The following is a 25,160-nucleotide window of genomic DNA, read 5'->3' as shown; positions in this document are numbered from 1 at the left end:
GATGCTCACCCTGCACATTACAAGCAAGAATATATTCTTTTATTCAGAATCACTCACCACGGGGAAGTGTCATGACTATAAAAACATTTGTTCAAGGTTATTTATTTCAAACTGTTAGATTACTGTGTTGAATTTGTTTATAATTAAAGAAATTTATTGCTAGACGTGTCAGCCTTATAGTGGTCTTCCCCCAAACGTTTTACCTTACTCCTCCATTTTTGCTGATCTTGTTTCTGTTGGCCTCGGGACTCTGTGCAGTTTACCACTGGTAAAATGAGCTTACTCCCAACAGGCACATTTAATTTACTTATAAGTCCTTAGAAAAGTGGTAATACCTTTACCAAGGGCATGTAAATCAAATGCTATTAGTGGGCCTGCAGCACTAATTGTGCCACCCAGTTCAGTAGCCTGTCAAACTTGTCTCAGGCCTGCCATTGCAGCCTGTGTGTGCAGTTTTAACGTGCCATTTCAACTTGGCAAAATACATTTTTGCCAGACCTAGACCTTCCTTTTTAATACATATTAGTCATCCCTAGGGTAGGCCTTAAATAGCCCGTAGGGCGGGGTGAAGTGTATTAAAAAAGTTGAACACGTACTTCTAAGTTTTACATGTCTTGGTAGTAAAAAACTCTTAAAATCGTTTTTCAGTATTGCAAGGCCTATCTCTCCCATAGGATAATATTGTGTTACCTTATTGCATTTAAAACGTGATAATTTCAATCGGGAGCAGGTAGGAATTTCAAGTTTGGTGTCTAAAGAATATTAGAAAGTTAGCATTTCTTGTCCCAACCATTTGGTGTCAGCAGCCTGTATTCATGGTCACATGACTAGGTGTAGCTGGCAGTTGGTCTTTGTGTGTTACTTCTAAACAATGAGACAAAAAGGGGGATATATGTTTGCAGGATGTGTCATCTCTGACTTGATAGAGGGGAAGAGCGGTCACCTACCACACTCTCCAGATCCCTTCTGGACCTGAAGAGTGCCACGAAGAAGGACAGCCCAACTGTGAAGTCTGTCCGGCTTGCTGACCAAGGACTGCTGTTGCTGTACCAGGAATCTTCTGTGCTATAACCGGCCCTGCTGAATCCAGCATGTCTGTGTGTACCCAGAACTCATGTATATCTCTACGGGTCAATTGTCTGGCCCCCTGTTCAAAAACCACAGGAACATAATAGGCTTCTTCGATGTTAACACATCTTGATGCAGAGTGACACATCCCACCATTGATTCCAGCCCAGCGCTGTCATGAGTTTTTCTATAAGGCCCACTGTAGCTTTTCCCCTTTGTTAGCTTGACTAAACATGTAGTAGGCTGCTTTTGCTTTGCACACATTACGATGTAACACGCTGTATTTGTGCCACACTGTTTTAGAAATAGGCTGCAAATGTTTTGTTATTCAGCTTGTATGCGGGGATTCAGGCTGAACATTTTGCACAGGGCCAAACAACATTGTGCCCTGTTTTTCTCTGTGGTCGGACACTAACACCTAGACATAAGAGAGATCCAGCAGTGGTTTTCGAGCAAGGCAATTCTTATCATATAGGCAGAGACTTGTTTAAAAAAAATAGAGAGGAAAGATTCTTGCAGAGAAAAGGTCCTGAGACGAGAGAGCAGTGCCATCTGAGATGTAGACCAGCTGAATATGTGCCAGAAAGGGGGTCTGGCACCAGAGATCTCTAATATATCACAGTGTTCCCATATTCAGGGCAGGCTTAGGCAGATTTGCAATTCACTATGTCAGGGCTTTTTATTGTGTACAGTTTACTGATCCTGCTAATCACATTGCTGAGACTTGCATATGTTTTCTAATTACTGCACAGTTGCTTCATGATAGAGCACAATAGTTTCAATAAATAATGTAAGCGTTCTTCGTGTCTCTTTTCAGTTTATTGTGGCCATGAGTGAGCGAATGAAAGGTGATGACCTGTTACCACGTGCCCCGAGAGGGTTCAGAGTGTTGTGCTCTGGGGTCCTAACTTAAATGTTACTCTGGAAAGTTAGTAGGAAATGTAAGGCACTATGAATTAGTCTGGATTTGGGCCCATGGGTATTGATGTGTTATGGTGATGAAGTCCCTACATGCTGATGTTTTGTGATCTCCGGTATAGTTCAGTTTCTAAACAGAATCCCTGCAGCATAGCGTTATCAGAGTTCGGTCAGTTACTTATTCACAGGTCTTCTCAGTAGTACTTATGGGTGTCCACAATACCATTTCATTTGATAACTTTATTGCGGTCATAGACCATAAAAGCACAGGTAAAATATAAACATACACAGAATAAAATACATAAATAATTAAAAAATACATGGTTAAAAAGTTATTAAACAGTAAGTTATCAAAGTATGGTATCAAAACATCCCAATTAATCACAGATTATCGCGATTCATTAAAGTAAGCCTTCTGCGCCACATACCATATAAAAAACGGGATACCGCAAACACAATAGAGGGGGAGTTGTCATATTTTAAAATTCTGTCTGCTTGTGAACATTGCCTTAAACCAAGATTTCTACATAACGGTGCCAACCAGCATCTCCTTATTGTACTATAGGCTGGGCAGAGGAATAAGACGTGGACAATATCCTCTTTGGTGTTATTACAGAGTGGACAAATTCCCTCTTCTCGTCCATTCCATTTGCAAGTAAATGCCCAATAGGTAGGCAACCATGTCTTAATTGTGTGTAAAGTTTTCTTGCAAGGGGAGGCTGTATTAAGTCCAAAAACTCCTCCCTCTTAGACACGAGTTTTACCTGCAAAAATTCTGCAGACAGACTGCCAAGCGTTGTCGAGCTATGCAGAAGGCTTAGGTTGTAATGTCTCAGGGAGGCCAAAAGCTCCGTTCTCTTCACTCTCGTGCAGCTCACCTCCGGGGTCTCCCATAATTGGGGCATACCAATTTGATGTGCAAGGGCCTTGATATGGGCTAGCCAGGGGATATTCTTGATCTTTAGGTGCCCCCAGACTGCAGCAAATTCAGCTCTATAATCCACGAGCTCAGGCACTGTCCAGAGCCTTCTCCAATACAGGAGAGGTCGAGTGGCTAGCAGTTCTGAGATGGACTCTAGGCCTAGATCTAGTCTCAGGGGGTGTGAGCGGGGTGCTCTGGGGGAGGCCTATCAGGTTCCGCATAAAGGCCTGTTCCACCTTAAGAAGGCTTGGTGTACTCTTATGGCCCCAGAGTTCTGCACCATACATCACAGCTGGTCTAGCTTGCGCCCCATAGATCTCAAGGGCTGGGGCAACTGGCTTAAACAGGGTTGTTCTGTGTCCACAATACCCTCCCACCTATCACCAGAGACATCCGGGGGTTGGGGATTAATCCTCCACAGTGTTTAGGAAGCACCTAATTCTGTTGGTTTTTCAAGCTTGAAAGTTTAAAAGGACATAAGCCGTTTTTACTTTGCACATTGCTTTCCATACCGCTTCAATCAATAAATCAATCAATCAGGCATTTTGTAGAGCGCACTACTCACCCAGAGGGTCTCAAGGTACTGGGGAAGGGGGCAGATGTGATGTCCATACACATGTAAAACATCATGGACGTACTAATGGAGGTGGAGCCTTTATCTTTGTGGTTGAAGCGGACGCCGCTTATCGCCTTGAAGTTTTTTATTCTTGGATCGGTTTTCCAGCTGTTGATGCTAATACAAACATTTCATACATACAAAACTCCTGCAGCACAGGCACAATACAAAGCCTCTGCAATCACTGAAATACCTTTATCCTATTGGGAACAACAAACTTGGTTCCTAGGCACCCTCCCACATGTACCTACACCTGTATGCTTAGGTCCACTTAGTAATGATGGGGCGACATGGACAGCATTAGCTAGATACACGCCATAACACGATATGGGGAATCAAAATCTTTTGCAAACACAAGCCTTATACAATGCTCTGGTTACATTATACAGACGCTTGACTCAATATGTTTTGCGCACCTTGTTGTCTGAACCAGCAAGAGTTGGTCTCCTGGGGCAAACCCAGTTGCATGCAGTTCCTACAATAAACCCTGTAATTGTTCATTCATTTATGGGCAACATATCCACTAATGGTGAGAAAATTCAATTTTGGGTTGCTCAAAAAAAAAAAAAAAGCACCAACAAATTGAAGGTGTGTTTCCCCTTACTGGACCACAAAAGAAGCACAGTATTTTAATTATGTGCTTGCCCCATCTGATGGTTCCCCCTATAGGAGACTGAAATACTTGCAAGTACAGTTTTTGCAGCTGTCTATACTATCAGTCACGCACCACCTCGATGTCAGTCTTACCAGATTTATTACAGCAAACACAAAACAAACACAGGGCAACTGCTGCCCTGGATATGGGGATGAAACGAAGGGTAATTTTCCTGTGGTATCTGCAATGATTCCTTCTAACTTTAAAGGGGAACCATCATCTCTGGATATACGCCAGCTGCTCACAGCGGTCTACCATGAACGTGAGCTGCCTATAATTATTACATATGTGTACACATCCTTAGTACACAATTATTTGGGAACCAGACAAACAAAACGACTTATTTGCAAACCTAGCACATATAATGAAGCCAAGCAGACCTGTGAATTTGTTTAAAAAAATGGGATAAATCTAAACAACCACAGAAACGTAAATCTTGCTGAGGTTCTCCAACCCCAAGAAGTACTCTGAGAGGTGCTATGATTTTTGTGATTGCACTTAACAAGACTTCAGACAGGTATCAGGTTAGTCAAGTCAAGTCAAGTCAGAGAATTTATATAGCGCACTACATACCCGGAGGGTCTCAAGGCGCTTAAGGAGGGGTGGGGAATTACTTGTCAAATATCCACGTTTTAAGTTGCTTTCTGAATGCTAGGTGGTTCTGGGTAAGGCGAAGGTAAGTGGGAAGTGAGTTCCAGGTTTTAGCTGCCAGGTAGGAGAAGGATCTACCTCCCATGGTGGTTTTGTTGATGCGAGGTACAGTGGCAAGGGCTTGGTTGGAAGATCGTAGCTGGCGGTAAGGGGTGTAGAAGGACAGTCGTGTGTTGAGGCATTCTGGTCCGATTTCGTAGAGTGCTTTGTGTGCGTGGGTTAGGAGCCGGAAAGTGATCCTCTTATTGACGGGAAGCCAGTGGAGGTTTTTCAGGTGACCAGAGATATGTTCTTTACGCGGGATGTCTAATATGAGCCTGGCTGAGGCGTTTTGGATTCGTTGGAGTTTTTTCTGGAGTTAAGCGGTAGTACCGGCGTAGAGGGTGTTTCCATAGTCCAGTCGGCTCGTGACCAGAGCGTGGGTGACCGTTTTCCTAGTTTCGGTGGGGATCCAACGAAATGTTTTTTTGAGCATGCGAAGAATGTTGAAGCAGGATGAGGAGACGGCGTTGACTTGTCTGTTCATTGAAAGTGTGGAATCCAGGATGACGCCCAGGTTCCGTGCGTGGTCTGTCGGGATGGGTGCTTTTCCAAGGGCTTCTGGCCACCAAGAGTTGTCCCATGCGGAGTGGGAGGTACCTAAGATGAGGACTTCTGTTTTATCTGAGTTCAGTTTCAGACGGCTGTGTTTCATCCATTCGGCTACTTCTTTCATTCCTTCGTGTAGGTTAGTTTTGGCGGTGCTAGGGTCCTTGGTGAGTGATAGGATCAGTTGAGTGTCGTCCGCGTAGGAGATGATGTTGAGGTTGTGTTGGCGGGCGATGGCCGCGAGGGGGCTCATGTATACGTTGAAAAGGGTGGGGCTGAGTGAAGATCCTTGTGGTACGCCGCAGATGACTTCAGTGGCTTCTGACTTGAATGGTGGAAGGCGGACTCTCTGGGTTCTTCCGGTGAGGAACGAGGTGATCCATTCCAGTGCTTTTCCTTGGATTCCGATGTTTCTGAGGCGCTGTAGAAGGGTGCTATGGCAGACTGTGTCGAAGGCTGCGGAGAGGTCGAGGAGGATGTGGGCGACTGTGTCTTCATTGTCCAGTAGAGTTCGAATGTCGTCTGTTGCTGCGATGAGGGCGGTCTCAGTGCTGTGTTTTGCTCGGAAGCCGGACTGTGAGGAGTCGAGGGATTTGTTGGCTTCGAGGAAGGCGGCGAGCTGGTTGTTGACAGCTTTCTCAGTGACTTTGGCCGGGAATGGAAGGAGCGAGATGGGGCGGTAATTTTTGAGTTCGGTGGGGTCCGCTGTGGGTTTTTTCAGAAGGGCGCTGAGTTCAGCGTGTTTCCAGCTTTCCGGGAAGGTGGCGGAGTTGAAGGAGCAGTTGATGACGTCTCGGAGGTGCGGTGCTATGATGGAGTCTGCTTTGTTGAAGATGTGGTGAGGGCATGGGTCTGTGGGGGATCCTGAGTGGATGGAGTTCATAAGGCGGATGGTGTCCTCAGTGGAGATTGGGTTCCAGTCATTAAGGATGTTCGAGGGGGGTGAAGGTCCAGCAGATGGTTGGGTGGGTTGGTCTCCGGGTTGGTTGTCGAAGCTGTTGTGGATGTCTGCAATTTTGTTGTGGAAGAATGAAGCTAGGGAGTCGCAGAGGGCTTGAGAGGGGGTGATGTCGTTAGAGTTGGCCGAGGGATTGGTAAATTCCTTGACGATGTTGAAAAGTTCCTTGCTGTTGTGGGCGTTGTTATCTAGTCGGTCCTTGAAGGTGGTTTTTTTGGCCTTTCGGATCAGTTGGTGGTGTATGCGGGTGGCGTTTTTGAAGGCGTCCTTGGTGCTGGTGGTTGGGGCTTTTTTCCAGGCCTTCTCAAGGGAGCGGCAGAGTTTCTTGGATTTCTTAAGATCATCGTTGAACCATGAGGCCTTCTTGCTGCCAAGTTTGCTTTGTCGTTTTTTCAGTGGTGCTAGGATGTCGGCGCTGTTGGATAACCATAGGGTGAGGTTGGTGGCGGCTTGGTCGGGGTTTGAGGAGTGGGCTGGGGGATTTAGAAGAAGCGATGAGGAGATCTGGTCGATGGTGATTTTGTTCCAGTTTCTTTGCAGAGTTGGTTGGGGGTGGTTGTTGTGTTTGGGCTTGTTGTAGGTAAAGTGAACGCAGCTGTGGTCAGTCCAGAGGAGAGCCGTAGTGTGGCTGAAGGAGACATGATTGCTGGAGGTGAAGATAGGGTCAAGAGTGTGACCTGCGATGTGGGTGGGGGAAGTGACCAGTTGTTTAAGTCCGAGGTTGGCGAGGTTGTCCAAAAGGGTGGTGGAGTTGCGGTCGTTGTTCTTTTCAAGGTGAAAATTGAGGTCTCCCAGAAGGATGCAATCTTTGGAGGGGAGCGCGTTTATTTCAGGAATCGTCTGATAAGCAGTACGACAATCTGAACACGGGTAAGAAGAGTACGTGAACCCAAAGAGGAAGACACAAAGCTCATCTGTCGTGAAGATAACGAAGGAGGAAAGACCTCCTCAATATAAAGCCCCTTTTCAGAAAAAGAAAGTTGTGGCTATCACCAATAAATATGCCACAGACACTGAGAACCCTCCGACTGAACAGGGGTTGGGAGGTGACTCTCCTCGACAGCGCTGCAGAATTCACAATAGTGCGCAAAAATCTCCACAAATTTCGAGCAGCGATAGCAACTGATACTTGTATTAGAGCTGAGATCCCAGATAGGCATGTTGCCCCTCAGGATAGATATGATCTAGACATTCAAATTGAAGGAGACATGCAGCACACCATTAGAGCAATAATGTGGGAAATTTTTACTCTGTCTTATGACATGCTTTTTGCAGAGGTTGATTGGCCCCCCCAGTCTGTAAAGACATCCCCGTAGGGTGAGGATGCAATGCTTCCTTCTTTTTCTGCCCTTGTACCTGAACAAGTTAAACAAGCTTTTGCGGCAGAATGGGTTCTTGCACTAGCCCCTGCGCTATATCGCAATCATGTCCGCTGGGATAAATACTCTCCTTATCATGATATACCTATATGGTCCAGCTAGCAAGTGCAATCGCAATACCCGATAAAACAGGATGCTAAAGCACCCGTTAGGGAAATACTCACCCGACTGGAGTATCAGGGAGTAATTGAACCCTGGGTCTCGGATGAATAATCCCCTTTATCCTGTTTTGAAACCGGATCTTTTATACCGTATTGTTTTTAGACGACCGACATTTAAACAGTCATACACGCACTTTTGCAAAACAAAATACACACAGTACGGCCGTCAAACAATATAGCATGTAAAAAAGACAAAACGACCATGGATATTTCCAACAGTTTTTTCAGCCACAATCTAGCGCTTGAAAGCAGATACTGGACAGCCTTCTCAGTGCTTAGCTTTCAAAGGAGATACGCAATGCTCCCAATGGGCTATAATGTCAGTTCTAGACAACACTGACCCTGGGGCATTTTCCTATGTAGATGATATCTACCTCACAGACAATGAATTAAACCCACATTTGGGCGGAGTAAATCCCATAGTATTGGGATTTGCTGACCATGGCTACAAGTTCAACATTAAGAAATCTAATATAGCTTTTCCGAGTGTCATTTTCCTAGGATATGAACTTACACATGAAGGAAAGAGTTTTGCATTTTTTGTAGAGGCGTGCACAATTCAACCTCCGACTATATAAAAGAAATTACAATCCTTGTTAGGATTTCTTAATTTCGGCAGAATTTACAGTCCTGATTATGCACAACGCATCAAACCAATATATATGAACTAATTCACTCAGGCCTTTCCACTTCACGTTGAACATCAGGACCCACAGATGCACTCAGATCATATCAATCTGACTGACTTGCCAAACGTCACTTAAATATTTGTGTAAATACTACGAACCTAGTCATCCGTGTTTTACTGGGTGCCATCGGATATACCTATATCACCATTAATAAAGGTGAAACAGTGCATATGGCATATAAATCACATTTATATTACAGTGTGGAAATGTGTTTTGCTTCCACTGAAAAAATACTGACTGCAGTGCAGATGGCTAACCTTAACAAAGGGGAACTTTCACAGGGGAAATGCATTATTGTTATCACTCCAGTTCCAGCCTTACAGGATGTCGCAAAAGCCAGGATTCCTAATGCTAAAGCACTCCATACTAGATGGATAAAATGGGAAACATCCTTAACAGCTGTTGATGCAAGCTTTGTCTTTGACCACTCTTCACAGACACAAGAATTTCTACAGTATGAACATGTTTACCCCATGCCCACTTCTGTCTTACCTCTTGAACAGTATATATATATTGTTTACATTGATGTTTCGGCCCAACCTGCAACCTGAGTCTAAACAGCAAAATTAGGTGGCATGCATCACTGTTGTTGGGTTTATATTGGAAGGGAACTTCCAACCACAAAAAAAATGCGCACAGTCCCTAGGGGACTGCACTGTGCTGTTGGCTGAACTGAAAGCTTTGCTTTTTGAAACAGAACATACGGATCCTGAATTCCCCACACTTATCGTGTGTGATTCTTATTACTGTGTAAAGTCATTTAATGATAATTCACATTATTAGCGCCAAATGAATTTGAATATCCGAAAGGCACCACAATCATGCATAAAACGTTTTGGGTTAAAGTGGCAGACCTCAAAGACATATTGCCACAGGCTCATGTTATTCTTACTTTGAGTCATCAGCGTGTGGGAGCACATGTAGGGAATTCTCTGGCTGATGAGGCAGCACAATCTGCAGTTGTGACAGCTACAGTTGCTGCAAATATTAGTTCTAAAACTAGAATAGATTTTGATATCTTGACAGCCGTTAATGCTAATAAAGAGGCACCCCTTTACCTAAGGCTTTCTCTAAATATACCTACCACTCAAGTGCACAAAACATTCCTATTGTTACTATTCCACGGGTTGGTGTTTGTTTGATTCCCAACCGAGACCGCAGACTAGCTTTACAGATAGCTGCGCATGAAGCTGTTGCTTCTGTACATGCAGGTGTGGCGGCCACAATTGTGCTCCTTCAGCAACGTTATTGGTGGCAAGGCTTATACCAACAGGCCAAAAATATATTATGCGTTGTGACATTTGTCAACAAATTAATGCTTCTACCGTGGCTCCCCCACTGCAGACACACCTCTTAATTTCCAACAAGCCTTCTGGCTGCATTTATTTGGAGCACTGTGGTTACTGTTTTTGAATACTGCATATACATTTAATCTTAGTTGCAGTTGATTCTTGCCCCAGGTTCCTCTGGGCTGATGCTTGAACTGTTATTTAAGGTATACAAGTCTTTATAAGGACACATGCATGCAGTACACTCTACTGAGACCAGACCCGGGCCTTTGCTTTTAAAGCATGTCGGGCACTATGGCTTCCCTGGGCGTACAGGTGCACTATTCCTCTCCATACTAGTCCGAGGGCAATTCTGTTGTGGAGAGGATGAACCTCGACTTAAAGCAGTCCTTAACAGCTAGAGTATTTCTCACTGGGCACAGCTGGATCCACCATCTACACAGGGTACAATGGGCACTTAATAACCTCCCTAAAAGATCCCTGGGCGGTAGGACCAAATACGAGGTCCTTATTGGCACAGAAATGTTTGTTTCAGACCTTGAGAGTCCAGACATTGTGGCCGCAGCAAACGCCATTTGACTTAGATAATCGTTGTGCTGTCTTACACGATCTACAAAATGTCTGTGACACCCAATTCAACAAGTTGAAGAAGTCTGCCTCTGCGGGAATCAAGCTGAAACCAGAACGTTCTGGCAGGATTTCAAAAGTTGGAGATTTCATGCAAGAGAAGGTGGCGGGGAAAAAGAAGTTTGGCCCATCATACCGAGCACCGGTATTAGTCCTTGGTGTTCAAGGTACAAGAACCGCTATCTTGCCACGGCTTTCTGGTTCCAAAGATAATCGTTTTGTCTCCATTGAACATGTCAAGTTGCATCATGTGGACAATTCTGAACAGTAGGCTACAAGAAGTCCTTGGTAGTTCCCCAACTCCTCTCAATACTATACATGAAATTCCTCTGCAACAATTGAGCACCATCAAAGCAGTTTCTTCCCAGCTGGGGGAGGGGGTGGAGAATGCACTACGATAAATCCAGCAACATGACTGAATTGTGTACTGCTGGTACTACCGGGACCTATGCAGCTGATGTTGTGTATACAGATCCACCTGTTCTGGATTTCTCTAGTCCGGTTGTAGTACAACAAGCTAATCAGATTCAAAGCACTATTATTTGAAAAAGAAGTTGCACTAACATCTACCTCGAGAAACTTTAGAATTACATGTTGCAAGGAAATCCAGTGAGATACAGTCCTTGTTAAACACAAACCTTCTATTACATTTCAGCAAATTAGTTCATCGTATTTTTAATGCATCCAAAACTGCCGGCATTGCTCATTTGTTTTTTAATATTGTGGTCTCTGTCTCAGTCAGTTAATTCAAGACAATCTCTGGAGCAATACCAGATTTTTTTCATTCTCTTTTTTCTAGAGTGTTTCTGGGGTCCTCACTGCTGTTATTCCTCATTTGTGGCATTTTGGTTCTATTTCTGCTCCTCCACATTAGATGTTCCATTTGCAAGCCCACTGGAACTACCACAGCACCAGCTGTGCTGTGAGGGCATGTAGTGGTAGAGGCACTGCTTTGGTTTGACACCACCTGATGGCCTTTGACTACCATCATTTTAATTGACTTTGGTGTTACATTTTACCCTAGCATGAATGTACGTCCTGAATATGCCTTGTTTCCCTTGAAGATTTCTCTCGTGTAATCTCGTAGTTTTGAATTGGGAGCTGTCACAGAGTAGAACTGCTTGCCAAGAACAGAACGTGTGGGATGTGCATTTGAAAGAGTGAGAGGTGTGGAATGTACTTTCTGGTCCCGAAGTGCAGTATCTTGAGCAGTGGTGCACAAATGTGCATTGTGTAAAGTGTGTGATGCTATAGGCAGTGGTGTACAAATGTGCATTGTATTGTACATTAGGAGGTATTATGAAATTCCTACTATTGGCTTTGACATGCCCTCATGTCATCAAGAATTCTGACTCTGTCTTCTTTGAGCTTTTTGCACGCACAGGCAGGCCTCCAGAATGCTCAAGTTGTTTGGGTTATTCACGTTCAAGGTTGCTTTGTTTTTGGAGAGGAGATTGTTGAATGTACTGAAAGAGGCTTTCATAAGCTTCGTTAAGATAAAGGCTGGAACATGTGAGAATGCACTGGGAATGTGGGAACTCCTTTTGCCTATGGAATGCTTGCATGGAAGGTGGCCAATGTCAGTAAGTTTCCTTGGAGCAGAGGGAAGGTCTCATGAACCTTCTAATGTGTTTTGAAACTATAAAGCGGAGGATTGTTGACTTAAAGACCGGGATTTGGTATAAAAGATCCAATCTTTTACATTTACAACATTTACATTTACATTTGGAATCTGAATGGGGATGGACGCATCTACTTCAGTACAGCAGAACCCGGTTTGCTGAGGCTCTTAACCCCGGCTGCGAATTCCCCAGTCTGGAGTGGGTTTAGATGAAGTGTTTGCAACCGGTGAGGTGATTTGTTTTTGAGTATTGACTTTGTGATGAGTGAGTGAGTCAGAGTGCACATCCAAAGTAATCATCTGACGTATTTAGTGTATATATATCTTTCTGATTTCTTGCAGGATGTTCAGTATTGCTTGTATTCTTGTCTTTTATCTCACATTATTATTAATGCATTTATTTGTAGTATTTACCAAGTGTGGTATTCTGTATATACATATATAAAAAAAAATATATATATATATATTACCTACTGGCGGTCGCCAGTAGGTATATATAGTTAGGATTTTTTCTCTATGGGACTTTTGAAAATTCTATGTCTAATAACTTTGGCGTTTGTGGACGGAATTGGCTGAAATTTTCAGGTAAATGGCACATTTTGTTTCTGAGCAGCCCCTGAAAATTTGGGGAGGGGGGGGGGGGGGGGTTCGTCAAGGGGGGCCGAGAAAAAAGGGGGGTTCCAAAACGCGTTTTTCCCATTCATTTTTCCATAGGGCGTTTGGCCTCACTTTTAGCTCGAACGGCTGAATGGATTTGCACGAAACTTGGCAAAATTGTAGGGACTGTTAGCCCGATTTGCCTTTGCTGGGTCTCAATATATGTGCTCCAGTGGATTTTGAGAAATTAACGTTTTAAAAAACAGATATAGCTGTGACAGCGTCCCGGGTAGCGCTCCGGCTCGCGTACTTTTTGCGTTACGGAACTTTGCAAAGCGAAGCTGATTGGCTCTCCGGTGTCTGTCAACATTCTAAACAGTCCGGAACGGCCGCCATCTTGTCTCTCGGTAGGATCGAGAGACAAGAGGAGGAGAAAAACGAAGGGGGAATTTAATGAAAGGGGGAAAGGTAGACCCCTCTTGACCCCCTAGGAATGATGTTGGGGTTATTAAAGGGTCCCGTGGGGCAAATAAAAAAAATTTGATTTTTCGCGGTAGAAGCGCTTCCCGGTTCGCGAACCGGGTCGCGATACGGGAATTCGCCATTTTGTGTTTCGTTTTAATTAAATTACAAGATGGAGGAAAAACAATGTGAGAAATGGGTATAAGGGGGTACGGGAGATGCATCCTGACCCCCTATGTTTTCTGAGGGTGGCTGAGGATGCTCATACATGTTGATACATGTCTTTTTTTTTTGGCTGCGTGACGTCTGTTAACGTTCGATTCGAAGGAAATCAGGAAGTGTTGACCGCCATTTTGTCACTGCGAGTAAATATATTGTTAAAAATAATTGTTATAAATTAATCCGTATTGATAAACATTGTCCGCGCCATCTTGCCTTTTTTCCAACGCCACACTTTTGTCGTGCACGGCAGCCATTTTAGATGCCTTGACCAGACCCACTCTCTGCACGCCGCCGATCCTCAGCATGGCTCCCCACCCTCGCAAGCATCTCCCCCACGCACTGGTCACCCCCGCTCTCTCTCTCATGCATGGGCCATAAACCTCCCCCCATCTGCGCTGCTCTTCCCTTAGAATCACACCTTGTGCCCGCCCGACACCTCCCTTTCACCCTATTCACTACCGCACCCTCTGACACTCCTCTTCCTCTGTGTCTGATTGTCCAGGCCGGTCCCAGGCTATCGCCTAGCCGTGCAGATGTAGTTTATGGCCCCAACTGTAAAGAATCACCCCTCTTCAAAGGAGTTACAGTAGATCAAGGCCCCCACCCCATGAGATCCGTCACACCACACACGTTCCTACTATCTGATAACGATCCTGTATTGTGATTGGGGAAGGGATTCTCACTGTAAGGGTGTGTGGGACCGAGCCTGAAGCAGAAGATTCCAGGGATGCCTTTTTGTACATCAAAGTCTTCACAATTATGTGTCACATTAAAAATATATAGCACTCCAACAAAGTAGTAGGATTATAACATTTTAATAACTTATAAATATATACAACGCTCCAACAAAGTAAACACGTTAAAAAAAAAAAAATTAAACAACTATTTACATGGCAGCCTGCTGCAACATACATCTCAAAGCAACAATGGGCTGCTATGGTCTGTCTTTTAGTCGGCAAAATCCGTCGGCCTGTGAGGTGGCGTCAGTAGCGGTCCGTTGTGCGAATAGGCCGAAGGCAGCACAACCGGGCCTCTCCCGCCACCATAGGTTTTAGGCCATAAATAGTTAGGGATTAGCATTTACAAAACCTTAATTTACTCGCACAAAACCATAGAAATTCGCATATATAGTTAGATGCAATAACTATATATCGCGCACCCGCAACCCACTGCTGATGATGTCACATATTACATCATTCATGACATGGTCAGTGACATCACTCATGACATCACTGCTGACATCTCAAATGACATCACTGATGACATCACTGATGACAACATCCAGTGACTGTATCTTTCTGTAAAATTAAAATATGTCTTACATATTGAAGAATGAGTGGATGTATAAGTGTCTGGATGAAGGATTTAGTAGGTGCGTACCTGACTGAGTGAGTGAATAAATGTGTCTTACTGAATGCATGGATTAGTGACTAAACTGTCTGAAAGTGTGCATCAATATGTCTGTTGTTGTGCAAACTGCTGCATGGTTTGATCAGTAGCTATATGAGTGGCTATATGGGGTATTGATTGATTGCCCAAGTATTTGTATGGACGAATGAGTGTGTGTGTGGCTGGCTGGGAGGTGTGTGACTCTGTGCACATCAATGTGTACTTGTATCAGTAATTGTATAAGAGAGTAAGTATGTGTTAGTATATGTTTGAATAAATAAGGTGTTCTGTGTTTAACTGTATAGATGAGGAAATCGAAGTGTGATTGATTATTTACAGGACTGACTAGGTGTGTGAGTAAATCTATGGATGAGTGGCAGTGTTTGAGTATCTGCATAGGTGTATGAGTGCATATGATAGTGTTGTAATGAGTGACTGTATGTATGAGTGATTGTATGGGATCAGTGATGTCAATTGAGATGTCATCAGTGATGTCATCAGTAATGTCATTTGAGATATCATCAGTGATGTCATCAGTGATGTCATTTGAGATGTCATCAGTGATGTCATTTGAGATGTCATCAGTGATGTCATCAGTGATGTCACTGACCATGTCATGAATGATGTAATATGTGACATCATCAGCAGTGGGTTGCGGGTGCGCGATATTTAGTTATTGCATCTAACTATATATGCGAATTTCTATGGTTTTGTGCGAGTAAATTAAGGTTTTGTAAATGCTAATCCCTAACTATATATGGCCTAAAACCTATGGTTTTTTCAGTGAATTTTCAAGGTTTTGTAAATGCTAATTCCTAACTATATATGGTCTATAACCTATAGTTTTTTCAGTGAATTTCAATGGTTTTTTAATAGCAAATATCAAAAGCTGTCAAATGTGAAGTACGTGATAGGTAAAAACATTTTCGTGTTTATGCACGCTGATGTGCTTTGAACGCTGCCCCCCCTCTTTTCTCTTAGTAGTACTCTCTCTTTGCAGATAGTGAAGGGTAGTTAACGCAGGCCTTTGCCCCCGTTGTAATCCGTCGTGCCTGCTTGTCTCTCCATTGGATTGATTGTTATCCAAGCATTTACTGTTTTAGAATTGATTCTCTTTGGTTCATTCTCTATTTACAAACAAGCACAGAGTCGCAATACTCTGTTTAGTCTTTGCAGATAGTGAAAAATCGTGTAAAAAAACAAAAGTAATCGAGCAAAATCAGGAGGCCACTAATGGGATCTCTTTTTGACCTCGCTAAAATAGAAACATTAGGAACAACCCTTCATGAGAAATACGAAACTAGTGAGATGAACTGAGCTCCACACCATGATGGCTGCAAGACAGCTCGGCTCCGCCACCCACCCCGCCCAAAATAACGATAAACTCTATGCAAATATTATAAATATATACAACACACCAGCAAAGTAACAGGGTAAAACATTTTATTAAATAACTATTTACATAACTATTTTATACTTTTTGTTGCCTGATCCGGCTAGCTCAATCGATCGAGCATGAAACTCATGCACTCTGATAGCAAGCGCTGCTGCTGATGCTATGCAGACAAAAACTGGTTTTCAGTTTGCACATTCTTCAAGATTTTTCCATCCAAGGCTGGTTGAGAGTTTGTAGAACGATGGCTTCAGATTTTCAACATACGGTGTGGTGGCGCGGACTGGGAGGGGGCACTTGGCTCCTGCCCCCTCCCCAAGTCGTGTTGCCCTGGTGTGGCCTAAGATCGCCCCCGACATAGGCGGCCGGCTCCCGGGGTCCGGCGGAACTTTTTGCCTTTTGATGACTCTTCCATTCTGGACCTTGTCCCACAGTCCGTTTGACCTGAAGACACGCTGTAGTGGGGCGCCCCTTTACCGTTTCAGTTGCCATTCCGCCCGCTTTTGCTACACTGTGCCTCTTCCGCCATTCAGCTGTTTACCGCCCGCTCTTGCGACTACAGCGTCTCGCTCACCATGTAGTTGAGTTGCTCCCGCTCTTGCGATGCAGAGATAGGCGGCTGCCACAGGACTCTCAAAATGGCGGCCGGCTCTTCAGATTTGGGAGTGGTCCACTAAAATGGCCCTGGGACACCTTGGAACTCGGACGCTTGTCTGCTAGGGCTTAGGCCCCATTCTCGAAAGCGTCCCCTCAGCCTTGAAGATTCTACAAAAGTCTTGGGGGCCCCCGACTCCCGCAGGCTTCTGGTGGGGAGCGGCTGCCATGATTGCTTGTGGAATGGCCACGACTGAGCTACGAGATGGTGGTGCTCTCATGCTGACGCCAGCTTCAGTCTGAAACATCCAGAAACACTGTAGACTACCAATTCGATCAGTTCCGGTAGCGCCCCAACGTGACCCGGTAGAGAAGAACTTGCCCTCCCCTCTTTGACTGATGGTTCTTGTTGCCTGTCCTTTCTGTTGTCATTTAACAGAACTTTTTAGACTGCTGAAAGGGGTTGTGTTCCGACCGATGGTTGGTGGAGACATTTTGACTATATTCTGGACCTACGTTGTCGCGTAATGCGTTATATGACACGCCGCGTTAGCGCACCCGGAAGTGCTCAGGTGCGCGAAGCGCAGCTTCCCGGAAGCGATCGGGGCGCGGCGCGCAGCGCGTAACGTAAGCATAACAGGTCATGTGACTCGTTATTAAAACTTTTCATTGGTTCATTTTACTTTTGTTATTCTAATGATGAAAGGCTTGGTCATATGACCTAAAAATTACGCTTTTTATTGCTTTCGAACATTATTTTTTCTTAAACATATATGTTATAATGTTCCAGGCTAATGTACTTTCCCGGAAAATTTACAACTGTCCTGCAAGTCAAATATATTCCTTTTTCTAGAAAAAGGGCGTTTCTTCGTCCCATGACGGAGCCGTTGAGCAAAAGAGGCTCGGCCTGCTGTCTTAGTCGCCGATACGCCTGAATATCAGATTCTTATCGATCACTTTATGCTGCAGGAGTAGAAAACACAACAGCCCTTGAGCATTTATCTTTACTGCGTTCCTGCGTATTATACCTTTTATCAGTCATGTAATTGGACTGCTTTATTTCACTTGCCTTTTACTGATTTGAAAACAGTGACTAAAATTAAAAACTTTACCAATGTAAATACTACTACCATGTTTTGTTTTAAAAACCTTTATTGTGAAAATGTCAGTATACAAATACGGGCCTATAACCACGTGGGCCGATCACGGAGCAAACTGGAATCGTATATGATGAGGAGACATTTACACTGTAGAGGAACATAACGAGCGGGCCATTAGGTTGCAAGAACTAAGGTGTCTAACAGTTGCGGAATCGGTGGACGTACATTTTGTAATTAAAATACGACAGGGCCACTTACAATAAAATTATCTAGATATACATTTGCGGGCAAGTACCATGGGTGAGGTTAATTCAAACTTTCAATAGTACAGTAATCAATAACACATCAGAACTTAATATCAATAGGGATGTCGAAATATTCAATCAATTCTCGTCCCCGCCCGCCATGTGCTTCAAAACTGCATACGTATCTCGTGATATCAAGGTTGTGCAACCAGTACACAACAAGGAGTTACGAGTCCCATTTATACCGGCGCCATTTTGGGCGAGGCCGGGCAGGTCCAGGATATAGTCAAAATGTCTCCACCAACCAGCGGTCAGACCAGAACCCCTTTCGGCAGTCAAAAAAGGTTCAGTTAAATGACAACAGAAGAGATAGGCAACAAGAACCATCAGTCAAAAGAGGGGAGGGCAAGATCTGAAGCCATTGTTCTACAAACTCTCAACCAGCCTTGGATGGAAAAATCCTGAAGAATGTACAAACTGAAAACCAGTTTTTGTCTGTATAGCATCAGCAGCAACGCTTGAGTCAGCTTTGTGTGAAGCCGCCATTTTGATTCAATCAATAGCGTCCCCCTGCACACATTCAGGGACCTGGTCGTGTCTTCAGGTCAAACGGATTGTGGGACAAGATGCAGAAAGGAAAAGGAAAAAAGTTCCGCCGGACCCCGGGAGCCGGCCGCCTATGTCATGGGCGATCTTTGGCCACACCAGGGCAATAGTGAAACTGCAGCAGGTGCAAATAAGCTTCAGACAGTGTTACAAGCGCTGCTCAGAACTCTCAACTATGACACCACCTTGGTGCCATCCGTATCTTGGCGCCTTGTGCTGGTTCCGGCCTAGTCACACATCGGTCCGCTACTGACACCACCTCACAGGCCAACGGGGAACCCCACGCCGACTTTCAGCGCAGCATTGTAGGATGGCCACACCAGTGCGGCAACTTGCTGGACACCACCTAGGTGCCATCCAGATCTCGGCGCGTTGTGCTGCCTTCGGCCTACTGTAGCCGCAAGTGCAGACGCAACTCAGCTGGATAGCGAGTGAAACACCAAGTGGCGCCCCACTGCAGCCGAGGAGCCTCCATCTTGGGGGCGACGCACACCACCTCGGTGCCATCCAGAGCTCGGCGCGTTGTGCTTCCTTCGGCCTACTGCAGCCGCAAGTGCGGACGCAACTCAGCTGGATAGCGAGTGAAACACCAAGGGGCGCCCCACTGCAGCCGAGGAGCCTCCATCTTGGGGGCGACGCACAGCATCACATTGCTTTCCAATGCAGTCAGATCCTCAAACAGCCCCCACTGACTGATGCGACCTCACAGGCCAACGGGGCGCCCCACGCCGACTTTCGGCGCAGCATTGTAGGATGACCACACCAGTGCGGCAACTTGCTGGACACCACCTCGGTGCCATCCGGATCTTGGCGCGTTGTGCTGCCTTCGGCCTATTCGCACATCGGTCCGCTACTGACGCCGCCTCACGTGCCAACGGATTTTCTACGCTTTTTATAGCCCTATGCCGCATAACAGGTCATGTGATTTGTTTATAAAACTTTTCATTGGTTAATTTTACTTTTGGTTTCCTAATGATGGAAGGCTTGATCATATGACCTAAAAATAACACCTTTCATTGGATTAAAACATTTTTTTTTCCCAAACGATGAAAGCCCCACCTTGTTTCTGGATGTTTTAGACTGAAGCTGGCGTCAGCATGAGAGCACCACCATCTCGTGGCTCCGTCGTGGTCATTCCGCGAGCAATCATGGCAGCCGCTCCCAACCGGAAGCCTGCAGGAGTCGGGGGCCCCCAAGACTTTTGTAGAATCTTCAAGGCTCAGGGGACACTTTCGAGAATGGGGTCAAAGACCTAGCAGACGAGCGTCCGAGTTCCAAGGTGTTCCAGGGCCATTTTATTGGACCAGGCCCAAATCCGAAGAGCCGGCCGCCATTTTGAGAGTCCTGTGGCAGCCGCCTATCTCTGCATCGCAAGAGCGGGAGCAACTCAACTACATGGTGAGCAAGACGCTGTACTCGCAAGAGCGGGCGGTAAACAGCTGAATGGCGGAAGAGGCACAGTGTAGCAAAAGCGGGCGGAATGGCAACTGAAACGCCCACTACAGCAGACGAGCCTCCACCTGGGGAGGCCCGTTCACGCCGCCTCCACCCCCCCCCCCCCCCCCACGGGGCGCCCCACGCCGTTTTTCGGAGCAGCATTGTAGGATACCAAAACCAGTGCGGCACCCAGGTAACATCACCTGGGTGCCGTCCAGAACTCAGCACGTTGTGCTGCCTTGGGACTATTCGCACAAAACACAGCTACTGACCATTGTTGCTGCTTTTTTCAAAAAAATGTTTAAATGTATTTACTGTTTTTGTTGCGTTGTATATATTTATAAGTTATTAAAGTGTTATAATCCTACTACTTTGTTGGAGTGCTATATATATATATTTTTTTTTTTTAAAACCTTTATTCAGAAAAGAAGGAGATACATGCGCAGGCCCACAACCATCATGGCCGGCCGCAAAAGCAATCAATAAAACAGGAGAAACTGAAGCCAATCAGGAACCAGGATATATAAAAGAACATCAAATACGGTTGTGGGGCTCGCAAACAGGATATGAGGTTTTCATTTTTAAATTTTAGAAGAAGAGTAGGGGCTGCAACAATAAGGGCATCACACCTCACAGGATAGGAGCACAAAGGAGACGATTGGGACCAACCCCAATCACAGTCGGAGATAGGCTATAACCGAAGCAACTATACAATCCAAGCAGCCACGGCGATAATACTGGACGGGAAACCACATTACAATGATCCACATTTCTAAAAATCACCCCAAAAAGCCTACCCCCCAAGAACTGAAAAACAGAGGCTTGTCGAGAAGCCGAATAAAGAAAAAGAAAGGTGCAAGACCAAGAGACAGCCAACCCTACGAAAGGGGAAAGAACCCTCCCAAAGCCAGAAAAGAGCGATAGAGACCATAGAACATAACAAACTAAAATAACAAACCCCCCCCCACACCCGCCACCCTGCACCCCTGTAATGGCTACGGCCTAACCCACTAACAGCGTGCCTGTCGCCCCGGAACTGTCCCACAGAAGGGAAAGTATTAAAAAGAAGTGGAGGAGGAGAAATCAAACTAGCCCCCGGACACCTAATACCTCCCGCCGGCTGTATCCCCCCTCATAGCACAATCATCATCAATGAGCAGAATCAGTCAGCATTAGCACGGGGAGGACAGTTACCAGAAACCCCCCCCAACCCTCTGCCCGGTGAGGTATTCGGTGCAATCCCGGCAAGAGTAAACAGAGCAACCCCGGGGAATTAGAAGTCAACCCTGCAAGCGTCACAAGGAGTCATATTGCCAAAGTCGTAACAGTTGCAAACCGAGGAAGCGTCGCAAAGTTCAAAGCAGTGGCAAGTAGCAAGAAAATTCCAAAGTCAAAGTCAGCCCTGACCAGTGCGAATCCGTTCCGGGGCACATCTCAACCAAGCCGCATCAGACCAGAAGCAATCAAAGCGTCCATGGTGGACCAGGGCAGTGCAGGCAGAGCACGGGTCGGTTTCAAAATGGCGGCATCCGTTGCGCATACTGGCCAGGACAAAGGAAAATGGCGATCTTCTCCGACGGGACCGTGAGACTCGGCAATGGGGAACAGGATTTCCAACGACGACACACCATCGAAGAGGAGATGTAGAGGGAAGACCATGCGCTGCAGTAGATGAGGGAAAGGTGGGGCCGACTCTCAAAGGAACAAAATCGGGCTGCCGCTCGGGCCCCCGCAGATGGAGGGTCAAATCGGTCGTCTGGATCGCAGATTTCTGTGCAGGCACTGCAGCAATCGTGGCCGGCCGCGAGCAAACACCGTCCAGTTTCGCCAGGGAGACACAAGCGCCGGTGAATTGAGAGCGGAGCGCCCCAATCGCCGCCATTACGGACCTCAATGAATGTGCGCCATCCATCCCCTCCATCCCGGGGCTCAGAGGACGGAGGGGAACACAAACTCCAGCACACAGCACCGGGCTCCGGGCACACACTTGGCGATCGCAACAGCAAGGGCGTCCCGAATTGGCGCACTCAGGGCAGACACCGGCCGTGGGTGCAGCCCGTCGGCCCCGGGACCGTGAACCGGGGCAGGCACACAACCCACAGCCGTGGTGCAGGAGGATCTCAGCAGTGTCTCTTCACCATCCATCAACAAGGACAAGAGTCAAGAGCAACAAAAAAAATTTCCAGACCTGGAGGACCGGCCACAATCGCGGTCCCACAGCCGATGTTGATCAGGTCCCTCTCGGGTGCTTCAGAAATCGAGGACCCGGCGGCAGCCCGGGAGTAGGCCGAAAATGGAACACGACATAACTTCGTCGCTAAAGAGGATAGAAAATCCAGGAAAGCACCATTGGCATCAGGCAATCTTCGTACAGCCGGACGCGGGGCGTGGGTAGAGGATAGTCGACAGGATAGTCGGGCCGCCGGCGGAGGTCGGCGGAGCCGGGAGCTTATGCGGCCATCTTGGATCACGGCGTAGCTCCTCCCCCGAGTGCTATATATTTTTAATGTGACACATAATTGTAAAAACTTTGATGTACAAAGAGGCATCCCTGGAATCTTCCGCTTCAGGCTCGGACCCACACACCCTCACAGTGAGAATCCCCTCCCCAAGCACATTACAGGATGGTTATCAGATAGTAGGAACGCGTGTGGTGTGACGGATCTCATCGGGTGGGGGCCTTGATCTACTGTAACTCCTTTGAAGAGGAGTGATTCTCTACAGCTGGGGCCATAAACTACATCTGCAGGGCTAGGTGATAGCCTGGGACCGGCCTGGACAATCGGACACAGAGGAAGAGGAGTGTTAGAGGGTGCGGTAGTGAATAGGGTGAAAAGGAGGGGTCGGGCGGGCACAGGGTGGGATACTCAGGGAAGAGCAGCGCAGATGGGGGAGGTTTATGGCCCATGCATATGAGAGAGAGCAGGGGTGACCAGTGCGTGGGGGAGATGCTTGCGAGGGTGGGGAGCCATGCTGAGGATCGGCGGCATGCAGAGAGTGAGTCTGGTCAAGGCATCTAAAATGGCCGCCGTGCACGACAAAAGTGTGGCATTGGAAAAAAAGCAAGATGGCGCACACAATGTTTATCAATACGGATTAATTTATAACAATTATTTTTAACAATATATTTACTCGCAGTGTCAAAATGGCGATCAACACTTCCTAATTTCCTTCGAATCGAACGTTAACAGAAGTCAAGCGGCAAAAAAAAAAAAAACGCTCACGCGCAACCGCTGGAAGACAAGTATCAACATATATGAGCCTCCTCAACCACCCTCAGAAAACATAGGGGGTCAGGATACGTCTCCCATACCCCCTTATACCCAATACTCACATTGCTTTTCCTCCATCTAGTAATTTAATTAAATCTAAACACAAAATGGCGAATTCACGTTTCGCTACCAGTTTGCGACCCGGTTCGCAAACCGAGAAGCGCTTCTACCGCGAAAAATCAAATTTTTATTATTTGCCCCACGGGACCGTTTAATAACCACAACATCATTCCTAGGGGGTCAAGAGGGGTCTACCTTGCCCCCTTTCATTAAATTCCCCCTTAGTTTTTCTCCTCCTCTTGTCTCTCGATCCTACCGAGAGACAAGATGGCGGCCGCACCGGACTGTTTAGAATGTTGACAGACACCGGAGAGCCAATCAGCTTCGCTACGCAAAGCTCCGTTACGCGAAAAGTACGCGATCTGGAGCGCTATCTGGGACGCTGTCACAGATATATCTGTTTTTTTAAACGTTAATTTCTCAAAATCCACTGGAGCACATATATTGAGACCCAGCAAAGGCACATCGGGCTAACAGTCCCTATAATTTTGCCAAGTTTCGTGTAAATCCATTCAGCCGTTCGAGCTAAAAGTGAGGCCAAAGGCCCTATGGAAAAATGAATGGGAAAAACGCGTTTTGGGACCCCCCTTTTTTCTCGGCCCCCCCTTAACGGAACCCCCCCAAATTTTCAGGGGCTGCTCAGAAACAAAATGTGCCATTTTCCTGAAAATTTCAGCCGGGTTCCGTCCACAAACGCCAAAGTTATTAGACATAGAATTTTCAAAAGTTCCATAGAGAAAAAATCCTAACTATATATACCTACTGGCTATCGCCAGTAGGTAATATATATATATATATATATATATATATATATATATATTGCAACAACAGGTATCGGAAAATCTTCAGTACCGAGTGAAAAGCACACTCGGGAGCAATTCATTAAAGTATCCAATATTTTATTAGTGCAGACCCCCTACGGCAAAACAAGTCTGACAGGGGGGATCTGCACTAATAAAGTATTGGATACTTTAATGAATTGCTCCCGTGTGTACTTCAAAACCTCATCAACTCCTGCCTTATCTACTCTCGCTAGCAAAGTCTAATCTGACCCATTCTACGATCAAGGTCCATTTGGCGGCAATTTCAAGATTCAGGAGATCTGACTCTGGTCCTTCATTATGGTGTTCGCGAATTGTCAAGCAATTCCTCAAAGGCCTGTTCAGGGTCTATCCGCCAGTGAGACCTCCTCCTCCAACTTGGCATTTAAACTTGGTCCTGGCTCAACTGATGAAGGAACCATTTGAGCCGATTCACCGCTCAGACTTAAAATACTTGTCATGGAAATTGGCCCTACTCTTAGCCCTAACCTCGGCTAGGCGAGTGGGGGAGTTGCAGGCCCTTACTATCCAAGAGCCGTTTTTACAATTCAAAAGGAACACAGTCATCTTGCGGACGAACCCAAAATTCATTCCTAAAGTTCCTACAGACTTTCACTTAAATGAACCAGTAATTCTAAAGACATTTTTTCCAAACCCAGTCACTCCAGCGGAGAAGACATTGCACACTCTGGATTTACAACAATGTCTAAAATTCTACTTAGACCGTACCAAGGAATTTAGAAAGACTTCGCAATTGTTCATTGCCTTTGGTGGTCCAAGCAAAGGTCTCCCTCTGTCCAAGCAGGGGATCTCAAGATGG

The 25,160-nt window shown here is 45.9% G+C and overlaps 1 protein-coding gene across 4 annotated transcripts in view; it reads right to left on the bottom strand.

The window, feature by feature from the left end:
• The window catches only part of LOC147685394 (uncharacterized), a 374,955-nt gene that overhangs the window by 6,147 nt on the left and 343,648 nt on the right, over positions 1-25,160 (bottom strand). The gene's annotated exons all lie outside the window — the stretch shown is intronic.

This window comes from Lissotriton vulgaris, chromosome 10 (assembly GCF_964263255.1).
Source record: "Lissotriton vulgaris chromosome 10, aLisVul1.2, whole genome shotgun sequence".
NCBI lineage: Eukaryota > Metazoa > Chordata > Amphibia > Caudata > Salamandridae > Lissotriton > Lissotriton vulgaris.
The sequence above is the reverse complement of the archived record's forward strand: the minus strand, read 5'-3'. Positions and strand labels throughout refer to the sequence as shown.